The 13,107-nt window shown below is 35.7% G+C and overlaps 1 protein-coding gene across 1 annotated transcript in view; it reads left to right on the forward strand.

Annotated features, from left to right (window-relative positions):
• The window catches only part of MDGA2 (MAM domain containing glycosylphosphatidylinositol anchor 2), a 921,279-nt gene that overhangs the window by 751,580 nt on the left and 156,592 nt on the right, over positions 1-13,107 (forward strand). The window lies entirely within an intron of this gene.

Raw genomic sequence — 13,107 nt, forward strand, 5'->3', positions numbered from 1 at the left:
TTAGTCTTTGTTCAGTTTCTACAGTGGTGGTACACTGGTATTATCAATCTACTTCATTCTCTTTCCTCCATACTCAAGGGATATATCAGTCTCTCTTTATTGTGCCACAGACCTTTCCTTCCTTAAAAATGCAGGGTGTCTACTCTATTGAATACCTTAACTTTTCCTCTTTCCTTTATCTTTGCCAAAATACATTTTCATAAAATGTGTTCTCTGACCTTGCCTTCTGTTTACTTCACAATCCTATTTCTGTTGTCTCTTCTCTTTTTTTTTTTTTTTTTTGACATCTCCAATAGGAATCACATTTGCTAGAAGAATCCCTGTCACACATGTAAATTCATATTTCTTATTCTTATATCTTATTTGCATATTGGAAATATAGTATTCAACAACCCTTTTTTTAATTGTTAAAAATATAATTTTCTATGTCCAAATAACTTTATAGATCTCTCAATTCTTCTTTAATTCCATCAGAAACTAAATTCTCTTGGGAAACTTTTTTCATGAAACAGTTAAGTTGTCTCTTCTTAAATGTAAAACTTGATATAAAATGTAAAATTTCTTGTCCCAGATTTTCAAGGTTTAGCTCAGTGATCATTGGTAACCTACTATATCTGAAAGCAGATCCTTCTGTGTTATAGTCATTTTTCATTATATAAAAGGTGAACTAGATGATTCCATGCTTTGTTGAGTCCTGAAACGTATTCTAAGGTGATAGGTTAATGAGTCAATTCTGTTTAAGTTTATTTTAAATTTATTTTTTTTTCTTTTTATTAATTTTTATTGGTGTATAGGTATTTTAGTAAATTGAACTAATTTTTAAACTAAAATTTTATAGCATGCATCAAGTTCCAAAATATAAGGACAGTTACATGATATCATAGTCTATAGACCAAGTTCAAAATTTATTGTAAATCTAGTATGCTGTTTTTCATTTACTATGTGTTATAAAATCAAACATGAGCACAAGTTGAGGGTATTGAAATTTCATTTTCTGAGAATGTTATTCTGCTTAATTGAACCTCCTGGTTGGCTTAGAGTTTAAGTATTATAAAAGGCCAGTTTTATTGAAGTGATTCTTACTGCTTATGAGTTGAAATATTCCTTTCATTGATGAATACCAAGTGCAGAAAATGTTGAGGTTTTGAAGATTAGTTTCTTGTGGTTCTTCTGCATCATCACTAGAACTTCATCTCAGATATTGTTTGACTTTGTTGTTAGCAAGTCAGTTTTCCAGCTTTCATCTAAGTCTTAATTTTAACTTTGAGACAAGTTTGTTGAATTACATAGACCCACAAGATAGCTCTAAGAGGCTTTAAAGGGAAATCAGACAAATTTTTAACTGACTTTATCAATAAAAATGCATTGTATAATTGCTTTTACCAATTTCCTAAGTTTCCCACTCAAATTATCAGCTGAATTTAGCAGTATGCCGTGATGTAATTAGTTTACATTTTGGTACAACCTCCTTATCTTGTCACACAACTGTAACAGTTTTTGAACCAGACCTTAACCTCAAACTATACATTAATTACTAAAACTCTAGATAATTGACCTTAAAATATTTTCTGGATAATAATACATTTTATTATTGAGGATACATTTTCTTCCTTTCATGTAGCCCTTTTTTTCTCATAAGGCAAGTTCAGTTGAGTCGCTCAGTCATGTCCAACTCTTTGCAACCCCATGAATCACAGCACACCAGGCCTCCCTGTCCATCACCAACTCCTGGAGTTTACCCAAACTCATGTCCATCGAGTCTGTGATACCATGCAGCCATCTCATCCTCTGTTGTCGCCTTCTCCTCCTGCCCCCAATCCCTCCCAGCATCAGAGTCTTTTCCAGTGAGTCAGCTCTTCACATGAGGTGGCCAAAGTATTGGAGTTTCAGCTTCAACATCAGTCCTTCCAAAGAATACCCAGGACTGATCTCCTTTAGGATGGATTGGTTGGATCTCCTTGCAGTCCAAGGGACTCTCAAGAGTCTTCTCCAAAACCACAGTTCAAAAACATCAATTCATCGGCGCTCAGCTTTCTTCACAGTCCAACTCTCACATCCATACATGACCACTGGAAAAACCATAGCCTTGACTAGATGGACCTTTGTTGGCAAAGTAATGTCTCACTTTTTAATATGCTATCTAGGTTGATATGAACTAATCAGTTGAAGATTTCTACAATGTCTGTGCTAAATGTACTTTCCTCCCAAATTAACAAAGAAGTAAATATAAAAGGTCACCCAGAAAGAATAGGTGTTATATTACTCTTATTAAAAATTCCTTTTCCACTGAAATTATTACCAAATATATATTGCCAAGAGTCCCTCAACATTAAACTATACATATATATATGTATTTTTAAAATTGAGATATAAACGACATATAACATTTCACATGTATAGCATAATGATTTAATACCTGTATATATTGTTAAATGATTGTCATTAGTCTAGTTAACTTCTATCACCACACAGTTATAATTTTTTAATAAAAAAGTAATACTTCAGAGTAATCATGTACATTTCACATGTAGGTTATACTCTTGCTCAGTCATATTCAATTCTGTGACCCTTTGGATTGTAGCCCATAAGGCTCCTCTGTGCATGGGATTTTCCCAGACAAGAATACTGAAGTGGGTTGCTATTTCCTCCTCCAAGGGATCTTCCTGTCCCAAGGATTGAACCCGAGTTTCCTGTGTCTCCTGCATTGCAGGTGGATTCTTTATCTGCTGAGCCAAATGTACATAGTTTTGAGGTAGAAATAGCTATTTTAAATGATTAATCCTGTTTCATTTCCTAATATTAGAAAAAGAGCACAAAGAATCTTTAGATACACTACCGGAATCTAGTTGGGCTTGTGCTCCACTTTTAAAAAGTGATATTTCAGTCAAAGTTTCTTTTTTTATGTTGGTGTTTTGATTTAAAGTGCTATATGTTTAATTTAAAAATTACAGAAATAGTCCAATAGTGTTTTCTTCTGACTCAACATTTTTTCTTGTGTGTTTGCAACATGCAACAGAATTTTATTAACTAAAACTTGAGATAGTGTTGGCAATTACAGTGAGGCAATTGCAGTGATTCCCCTGATCAAAGCAATGGAAAAGGGTGAAGAATGCTGCTTCCTAGGGGAGCTATACATAATGAAAATATTACATATTGCGGACATTTGGTCACAGTAAGAAGAATGTAGAGAATAAAATGAAACAAATTAATGAGAACAGTGTGGATGGAAGAGAGGATAAGAAATTTTAATAGAGGAAATTTAGAAGAGAAACAACGTGTTTTTTGTTTTTTGTTTTTTCTTCTTTTAACAAAAACGAGAAGCATAAGGTTTTGACAAGATGAATTGCTTAGCATGCAACTCCTCAATTTTATTTTTTGTTGTTTACTTTGTTTCTGTAAATCAATATTCAGTAAAGCTTTACTAAAGTCTTTAAACAGATGACTGAATGTGAAACTATGATTCTGACCTTATGTGTGATTTAATTATGTATGAATTGTATTCATTTATATTGTTTCACCCTCATTATATTTTTATACAAAAGGTCGAGTCAGAAACTGCAAAACTGTGAACAGATATAATTTTTTGTCATTTATAAATCTTTTGGAGAAATCCTTCTCACTTAGTAGATGTTATTTTTTTAAAGTTGTTTTTTTAAGTAGTTTTTTTAAAGTATGCAACTACAGGGAACAACAACAGAAGCAAGGAGATGGGAAAGGGGATGCAGCTTTTCTGGTAGCAGCTTTAAAAGCGAATAACCTAAAGGAGGGCTTCCTTGGTGGCACAGTGGTAAAGAATCTGCCTGCAAGTTCAATTCCTAGGTCGGGAAGATCCCCTGGAGGGCACCCACTCCAGCATCCTTGCCTAGAGAATCCCATGGACAGAGGAGCAGGGTGGTGTAAAGTTCATGGGGTCACAAAGAGTCGGACACGACTGAATGACGGAGCACACAGGAGAAAGCTTCAGATTTGTTGTGATAAATTGAAAAAAGATGCTCTAGTTAAATCAATGGCTATAATCATAAACCTTGAGCACTAGTGTAACACGTTTAATGTCCTTTGCAATTTTCTCATGCTACTTCACTAAAATATCTCTTAAATATATCCACGTGCATGTATGTTAACTAAATAACTACAAGGATTTTTTTTTTTCTGGAATGTCTCACTTTTTTGTTAGTAAGACACTGCTCATACATTTTAAAAAATGATATAGCTGTTAACAAACTTTCCCCAAGCATATTACATATAACTATTTAATTATAGCATCTTGCACAAAGTTGACCATTAACCATTTAAACAAGAAAAATGTAAAGAAGGCAATGAGAAGGAAACAAGAACAAAGAATAGGAAATAGATTTTTTTCTACTTTATTTGGGTATCAGTTGCAAATAAAATTATAATATTTAAGGTGTAACATGATGATTTGATATATGTATACATTGTGAAAACATTCTTCCAAGAAGAATTAATGATATCATATATTTAATTATATCATATATTTACCTTCTGTGTGTGTGTGTGTGTGTGTGTGTGAAAACATTTAAGTTATTCTGTCTTATGAAATTTCAATTATACACTACAGTGTCATTTACTGTCATCACAATGTTATATATTAGATCCCCAGATCCTATTCATTTTAAACTTGAAAATTGGTATATACTTTTACCAACTTATTTCTTCCATCCCCCAAGCCCTGGCAACCATCTTTTAGCTCTATTTTTATGAGTTTTACCTTTTAAATTATAGATATAAGCATAGTAATAGATATATTCCATTTATAAGTGATATCATGCAATATTTGTCTTTCTCTGTCTCACTTATTTCCCTTAGCCTTCAAGGTCCTCATGTTGTTGCAAGTGGCGATATTTCCTTTTCTTCTCATGACTGAATAAAATAGTTCATATATTTTGAATATTAAATTCTTATCAGATACGTGGTTTGAAATACTTTCTCCCATTCCACGGATTGCCTTTTCAGTTTGTTGGTGTTTTTTTTTTTTTCTGTTTATTTGTTTGGCTTTTAAAAAATTGTTTGTTTTCTGCTGTGCAGAACCTTTTTAGTTTGATGTAATTCCACTCATTTGTTTTTGATTTTGGTGTCTTTGCTTTTGGATTCAAATCTAAAAACACATTGCCAAGATCAGTGTCAAGGAGTTTACCCACCAAGTTTTGTTCTAGGAGTTTTATGGTTTCAGGACTTATGTTTAAGTCTTTAATCCATTTTGAGTAGATTTTTTTTGCTATCAAGTAAGTTTTCAGGACACAAAAACAATATAGAAAAATAGTTGAGTTTCTATACACTAACAATGAACTGTCAAGAAAAGGAATTTCAGAAAATAATCCAATTTACAGCATTGTAAAGAATAAAATACTTGGATAAAAGTTTATCCAAGGAGTTGAAAGATATATACACTGAAAACTATGAGACACTGATGAAATAAATCAAAGAAGATACAAATAAATGAAAAAATATTAATTACTCATGCATTTGAATAATAAATGTTATTTGAATAATAAATGTTGTTAAAATATCTGTATTGCACAAAACAATCATAGATTTAATACAATCATAATCAAAATTTCAGTGCCAATTTTTACAGAAATAGAAACAACAATCCTAAAATTTTATGCAACCAAAAAGACTCCAAATAGCCAAAGCAATCTTGAGAAAGAAAAACAAAGCTGGTGTCATTATACTTCTTATATTTAGACTATATTGCAAAGCTATATTAATCAAAACAATACAATATTGGCATAAAAGCAGACACATAGTTTTACCAAACCAAGCATGTCTACTTGCTGGACATGTGGCAAAGCCATCCTATGGATGCTGGATTTTGGTAAAGAAAGTACAATGTTTATTGCAGAGTACCAATCAAGGAGAATGGGTAGCCAGGACTCAAGAGACCTGAAATCCCCAATATCTTTTAAAAAGGAGTTTTTAAAGACAATGTGAGGGAGAATGTTGCTGGGTGCCTGATATGCTCATGCACATTTCTCTGATTGGTTGATGGAGAGGTAACATGGAGGTATTTCAGGAATCTCAATTATAAGTTACCTGGCTCCAACCACTTTGGGGTCTACTTACTTGTTGTCATCATGCAGTTAACTTCTTTACCTGGTGGAGCAATTAGTATGTGAGAAACAGGTCAAAGATACAGCTCAGAATATTATCTATAGCCCTTGAGGAGGAACTAAAGGTCTTTCATTTTGTTTTGTGGTTAAACTGTTATTATTTGATCTTGCTTGACTACTTTCTTTGTTTTTGAATTTTCTTTTAAAAATTGATTTTTTTTGGATTTAAAATATGACTTCTTTGATTAAATTTGATCTTTGGAACGTGGGGAAGGCCTAGAAGCTTTTTTTTTTTGTTTGTTTGTTTAACAAACAAGAGGCAAGGGACTGTTTCAGCAGGTCCAGTGGAACAGGATTTTGTTGTTGTTCAATTGCTCAGTCGTGTCTGACTCTTTTCAACCCCATGAACTGCAGCATACCAGGTTTCCCTGTCCTCTACCGTCTCCCAGAGTTTGCTCAAACTCATCTCCACTGAGTCAGTGATGCCATCCAACCATCTCATCTTCTGTCATCTCCTTCTCTTCCTGCCTTCAATCTTTCCCAGCATCAGGGTTTTTTCCAATGAGTCAGTTCTTCACATCAGGTGGCTAAAGTATTGGTGTTTCAGCTTCAGCATCAGTCCTTCCAATGAATATTCAGGCATGATTTCCTTTAGGATTGACTGGTTTGATCTCACTGTTGTCCAAGGGGCACTTTCAAGAGTCTTCTCTAGCACCATTTGGAGAATGGAGCAGAATAGAGAGCCCAGAAATAAACCCAAGGTAATATGTTCAACTAATCTTTGATAAGGGAACCAAGGATATGCAATGGAGAAAGAATAGTCTTTTCAATAATGGTATTGGGAAAACTGGAGAACCACATGTGAAACAGTGAAGCTCGAGCCTTATAAGTTTAGTTCAGTCACTCAGTCATGTTGACTCTTAGTGACCCCATGGACTGCAGCACCCCAGGCTTTCCTGTCCATCATCAGCTCCTAGAGCTTGCTCAGACTCATGTCCACCAAGTTGGTAATGCCATTCAACCATCTTATAACATACATAAAAATAAAAATAGAAAAAAATAAAAAATAAAAATAAAATAAAAACAGAAATGTATTTCATTCCTAGTTTAGAAGACATTTATTATCATCATGAATAATAATGTTTCTAGATCTGTTTATACATATATTAAGAATCTAGTTGTGTGAGTTAGAAGGAAAACATTTTGAGTTCCATTTAGATTCTCTTTATGGCTATACTACCTATATGGACAGATGCTAATTCCATTTTATTCATAATTAATATCCTAGAGAAATCCAAATAATTAAATCATTTTATGACAAACATCCTTTAATTATTTAGAGTTGTTTTGTCACTTTCTTTTACACTTAGGAGCATAATAGCTAAATAATAAATAGTATCTATAATCACACAAAGCAAAACTTCCATAAAAGGCTTAAGTACTGAGTGTACTATCATTTTTGTTATGAGAAAGAAATTGCAGTGATTCTACAGATTAGGCATCATGTGCCTCATGTGAACAATACAAATGTACCAGTATTTTCAGTCACATAACAATAATTCTACACTGTAACTCTGAAATTTTATCCTACTGAGAAAACTACTTAAAATATGAAGTAATAATTATTAGCAATCTCAAAGTGTTTATGAAAAGAGGCGAACAATAATTTTGTAAAGTGCATCACCAGATCTTTGGGGTTGCTTTCCTGCTAATTATTTACAAATGCTATTTTATTTCTAAACCACATTTTCCAATATTGCCTGCTTCTATGTTCATCTCAATTAAGTTCAGTTCATTCGCTCAGTCGTGTTCAACTCTTTGTGACCCTGTGAATTGCAGCACACCAGGCCTCCCTGTCCATCACCAACTCCTGGAGTTCACTAAAACTCATGTCCATCGAATCAGGGATGCCATCCACCCATCTCCTCCTCTGTCGTCCCCTCTCCTCCTGCCCCCAATCCCTCCCAGCATCAGGGTCTTTTCCAATGACTCAACTCTTCGCATTAGATGGCCAAAGTACTGGAGATTCAGCTTTGGCATCAGTCCTTCCAATGAACACCCAGGAGTGATCTCCTATAGGATGGACTGGTTGGATCTCCTTGCAATCCAAGGAACTCTCAAGAGTCTTCTCCAACACCACAGTTCAAAAGCATCAATTCTTTAGTGTTCAGTTTTCTTCATAGTCCTACTCTCACATCCATACATGACCACTGGAGAAACCATAGCCTTGACTAGATGAAACTTTGTTGGCAAAGTAATGTCTCTGCTTTTGAATATGCTATCCAGGTTGGTCATAACTTTCCTGCCAAGGAGTAAGCATCTTTTAATTTCATGGCTGCAATCACCATCTGCAGTGATTTTGGATCCCAGAAAAATAAAGCCTGACATTGCTTCCACTGTTTCCCCATCTATTTGCCATGAAGTGATGGGACCAGATGCCATGATCTTCGTTTTCTGAATGTTGAGCTTTAAGCCAACTTTTTCACTCTCCTCTTTCACTTTCATCAAGAGGCTTTTTAGTTCCTTTTCACTTTCTGCCATAAGGGTGGTGTCATCTGCATATCTGAGGTTATTGATATTTCTTCCAACAATCTTAATTCCAGCTTGTGCTTCTTCCAGCCCAGTGTTTCTCATGATGAACTCTGCATATAAGTTAAATAATCAGAGTGACAATATACCTCCTTCATGTACTCCTTTTCCTATTTCGAACCAGTCTGTTGTTCCATGTCTAGTTCTAACTGTTGCTTTCTGACCTGCATATAGGTTTCTCAAGAGGCAGGTCAGGTGGTCTGGTATTCCCATCTCTTTCAGAATTTTCCACAGTTGATTGTGACCCACACAATCAAAGGCTTTGGCATAGTCAATAAAGCAGAAATAGATGTTTTTCTGGAACTCTCTTGCTTTTTTGATGATTCAGCAGATGTTGGCAATTTGGTCTCTGGTTCCTCTGCCTTTTCTAAAACCAGCTTGAACATCTGGAAGTTCACAGTTCATGTATTGGTGAAGCCTGGCTTGGAGAATTTTGGGCATTATTTTACTAACGTGTGAGATGAGTGCAATTGTGCAGTAGTTTGAGCATTTTTTGGCATTGCCTTTCTTTGGGATTGGAATGAAAATGCCTTTTCCAGTCCTGTGGCCACTGCTGAGTTTTCCAAAGTTGCTGGCATATTGAGTGCAATGCTTTCACAGCATCATCTTTCAGGATTTGAAATAGTTCCACTGGAATTCCATCACCTCCACTAGCTTTGTTCGTAGTGATGCTTTCTAAGGCCCACTTGACTTCACATTCCAGGATGTCTGGCTCTAGGTGAGTGATCACACCATCGTGATTATCTGGGTCGTGAAGATCTTTTTTGTACAGTTCTTCTGTGTATTCTTGCCATCTCTTCTTAATATCTTCTGCTTCTGTTAGGTCTCTACCATTTCTGTCCTTTATCGAGCCCATCTTTGCATGAAATGTTCCCTTGGTGTCTCCAATTTTCTTGAAGAGATCTCCAGTCCTTCCCATTCTTTTGTTTTCCTCTATTTCTTTGCATTGATCTCTGAGGAAGGCTTTCTTATCTCTCATTGGTATTGTTTGGAACTCTGCATTCAGATGCATGTATCTTTCCTTTTCTCCTTTGCTTTTCGCTTCTCTTCTTTTCCCAGCTATTTGTAAAGCCTCCCCAGACAACCATTTTGCTTTTTTGCATGTCTTTCCCATGGAAAAGAATGGAAAAGCTTCCATGCAAGACTAACATTATGTTAGAGACTAATTTACAGTTTGCTTTTGGCACTGTTTCCTCAGTCTGCTGTGTTGGAAAGAACATGGACTTTGAAGTCATGTTGTTTTGGGTCTGAAGTCTGTCACCTGGGCTGTGTGGGATGCTTGAGAATATAGCATCTCAGATTTAGTTTCTTCATGTGTAAAATGCAGATAATAATACACATTTTTCAAGATTCCTGTAAGGATTGAATGAGGTAATAAGTATGTGAAAAGTGCTAGCACAGTCATATAGGGTACATTAATGGATAAATGTTAGCTGTTTCACTCTCTATCTTTTCTAGATACATTAGCCAGATCCTACAGACTTCTCAGTCATCTTTTTCCAAGTCCATTCTTTATATTTCCCTATTGAATAAATTAGGCTTATTTAAGACTTGACTAGCAATTCTATTCTTTCTGACACCAAGTAAGAGGTGTGTTTTCTAACACCAGTTCTCTGATTCTCTGACATCATCTAGATATCTATAAATCAATTCATTTCTGACACTACAGGCCTAGCATTAGTGTAGAGCCTACAAGCTAAAGGGGTCAGTGCCACAAAACTGCTTTCACTTTAGACATCAGTCACAATTCCCAGTTGTCATTCTAACAAACCAACTACAAATTTGGGAGTTCCCATGACTTGGCAGTTCCTCCCATTTGATAATTTTGATAATTTGCTAAAAGGACTCACAGAACTTGAGAAAACACTTTTTCTTAGGCTTCCCAGTTTATTATAAAGGATACAGCTCAGAAAAGCTATGGAAGAAAAGCTATGACCAACCTAAGCAGCATATTAAAAAGCAGAGACACTACTTTGCCACAAAGGTCCATCTAGCCAAAGTTACGGTTTTTCCAGTAGTCATGTATGAATATGAGAGCTGGATGATAAAGAAAGCTGAGCACTGAAGAATTGATGCTTTTGAACTGTGGTGTTTGGGAAGATTCTTGAGAGTCCCTTGGAATGCAAGATCAAACCAGTGAATCCTAAAGGAAATCATGCCTGAATATTCACTGAAGGACTGACACTGAAGCTAAAACTCCAATACTTTGGCCACCTATAGAAAGAACTGACTCATTGGAAAAGATCCTGATGCTGGGAAATATTGAAGGTGGGAGGAAAGGGGATGACAGAGGATAAGATAGTTGGATGGCATCACCAATGCGATGAACATGAGTTTGAGTAAGCTCTGGGAGTTGGTGGTGGGCAGGGAAGCCTGGCGTGCTGCAGTCCATGGGGGCAAAGAGTCAGACACGACAGTGACTGAACAGCAAGAATGATGTTAAGGAAACTGAACTTCAAAAAGATGAATGAAAGTAACCTGTTTATGTCCATTGAGAGACACTGAACATATTTGAACCTAGGCTAATTTACCTTTAAGACAACCATTTAGATCTGACCATGTGATACACTGAAGCTTTATGTAACTAAACAGATATATGTTCAAAATACCCTTGTTTTATTTTTATCAACCATGCCCAAACTTATAAGATTCTTGGATAATGTTGGGTGAGAGATGATATAATAAGATATTTTTAAAAATGAATAAAAATGACTCCTATTAACATGGAATTTATAGTATCAGTGTAAATATAATATTGTAATATAGGTAAGTATACACAATTTAATATAATCAATGTACAGATTCTTAGAAGGCAATAACTAATTGCTGTAAATTGATGGGATATATGTCTATATAAAATCTTTGTTCTTCATTCCTGGGACCAACCTCCTAAAAGTTTTAGAATTCCTAAGTAAAAGGATCACCCTTTATTACTTATAAAAAGCTCTTTCCAACCATCCTGAATTCATGCTAGTAAGGTGAATCTTAGCTGATCCCTAGATATCTTCAGGATGTGAGCTGGTCTCCAAAAAGACCACGCCATTGTTGGAAGATTGGAACTTCTGGTTCCACTCCTTGACTTTCAGGGAGAAAAGAAAGATAATAAATCCAAAACAGTGTTCAAACACCAATGCAATTAATTTAATCTTTTTTTTTTTTTTGGTTCCTAATCAATAATCTTTGTCACTAGATATAAAACTAGATGGGGCTTCTCAGGTGGCGCTAGTGGTGAAGAACCTGTCTGCCAATGCAGGAGGTATAAGCGATATATGGGTTTGATTCCTGGGTCAGGAAGATCCCCTGGAGGAGGTCTTGGGTAACCCACTCCAGTATTCTTGCCTGGGGAATTTCAAGGACAGAGGAGCCTAGTGCGCTACAGTCCACAGGTCAGAAAAGAGCTGGACATGACTGAAGTGACTGAGCATGCAAATATAATACTAGGTACTCGATAGATTCAGCAGGGTGATGCAATGACTGGGAATTTGTAACTTTCTTTATAATAAAGCTAACACAGGAAGCAAATGCAATGGATGGTAACATTGTATTATTCACAGGAGGAGAGATGCTTCACTTACTGTTGACCAAGGGTAGACTTTCTCGAGGTAAAAAATCTAAAACATGAGACTTAGAAATAGTAAAAGAAAGGGTAAAAGGAAAGAATAAAGAAAAGAACAAATTTGGAAGAAAAAAATCAGAGGTTTGTTGTCTAGAAGGGTTTGTCATACAGAAGCAGGAAGAAAACCTGTATTTTTGAAGCACAATGTTCAAGATGAGAGTAGATGGGTATATGGCCAGACCCAGAAATTGTAGGACCTGGTAGGCCTGGTTAACAAGCAAGGGTGAGTCAATAAAATGTTCTAAGAAGGCGAATAAAGGAGCTGATTTCTCTTTTAAAAGAATATCTGGCCAATCTCAGAAGGTAGAGAGGGTCAAAAGAAGAAGCATGTTGGCCTGGTTGAAGACTGTTGCAGGACATTTGTGGTGGCTCAGATGGTGAAGAATCCGCCTGCCAATGCAAGAGACCAGGATTCGACCTCTGGGTTGGGAAGATCCACTGGAGAAAGGAATGGCTACCTCCTCTAGTATTCTTGGCATGGGCAGACAAGCCTGGTGGGCTATAGTTCATGGGGTCGCAAATAGTTGGACATGACTGAGCAATTAACACACACACGTAAAAGGTAACACTGGTGGTAATGAAGACTGAGAGAAATGTACAAACTCCTAATGTATTTTGAAGGTAGAATAAATATAAGTAACCATCTTTTATAATCACAGACAACATTTTTGAACAAATAGCTGTCATTAATGACCTCCACTATTTAACCATCCTCATACATGCCAAAACCCTGTAAACCAGACTATAAATACTTCACAGAAAGTACTTTCACTATAATCATTATGATATTGAATTTGTCAAAAACAGTACATATTTTCAGTATTAATTCCT

Source organism: Capricornis sumatraensis, chromosome 2, assembly GCF_032405125.1.
Source record: "Capricornis sumatraensis isolate serow.1 chromosome 2, serow.2, whole genome shotgun sequence".
Lineage (NCBI taxonomy): Eukaryota > Metazoa > Chordata > Mammalia > Artiodactyla > Bovidae > Capricornis > Capricornis sumatraensis.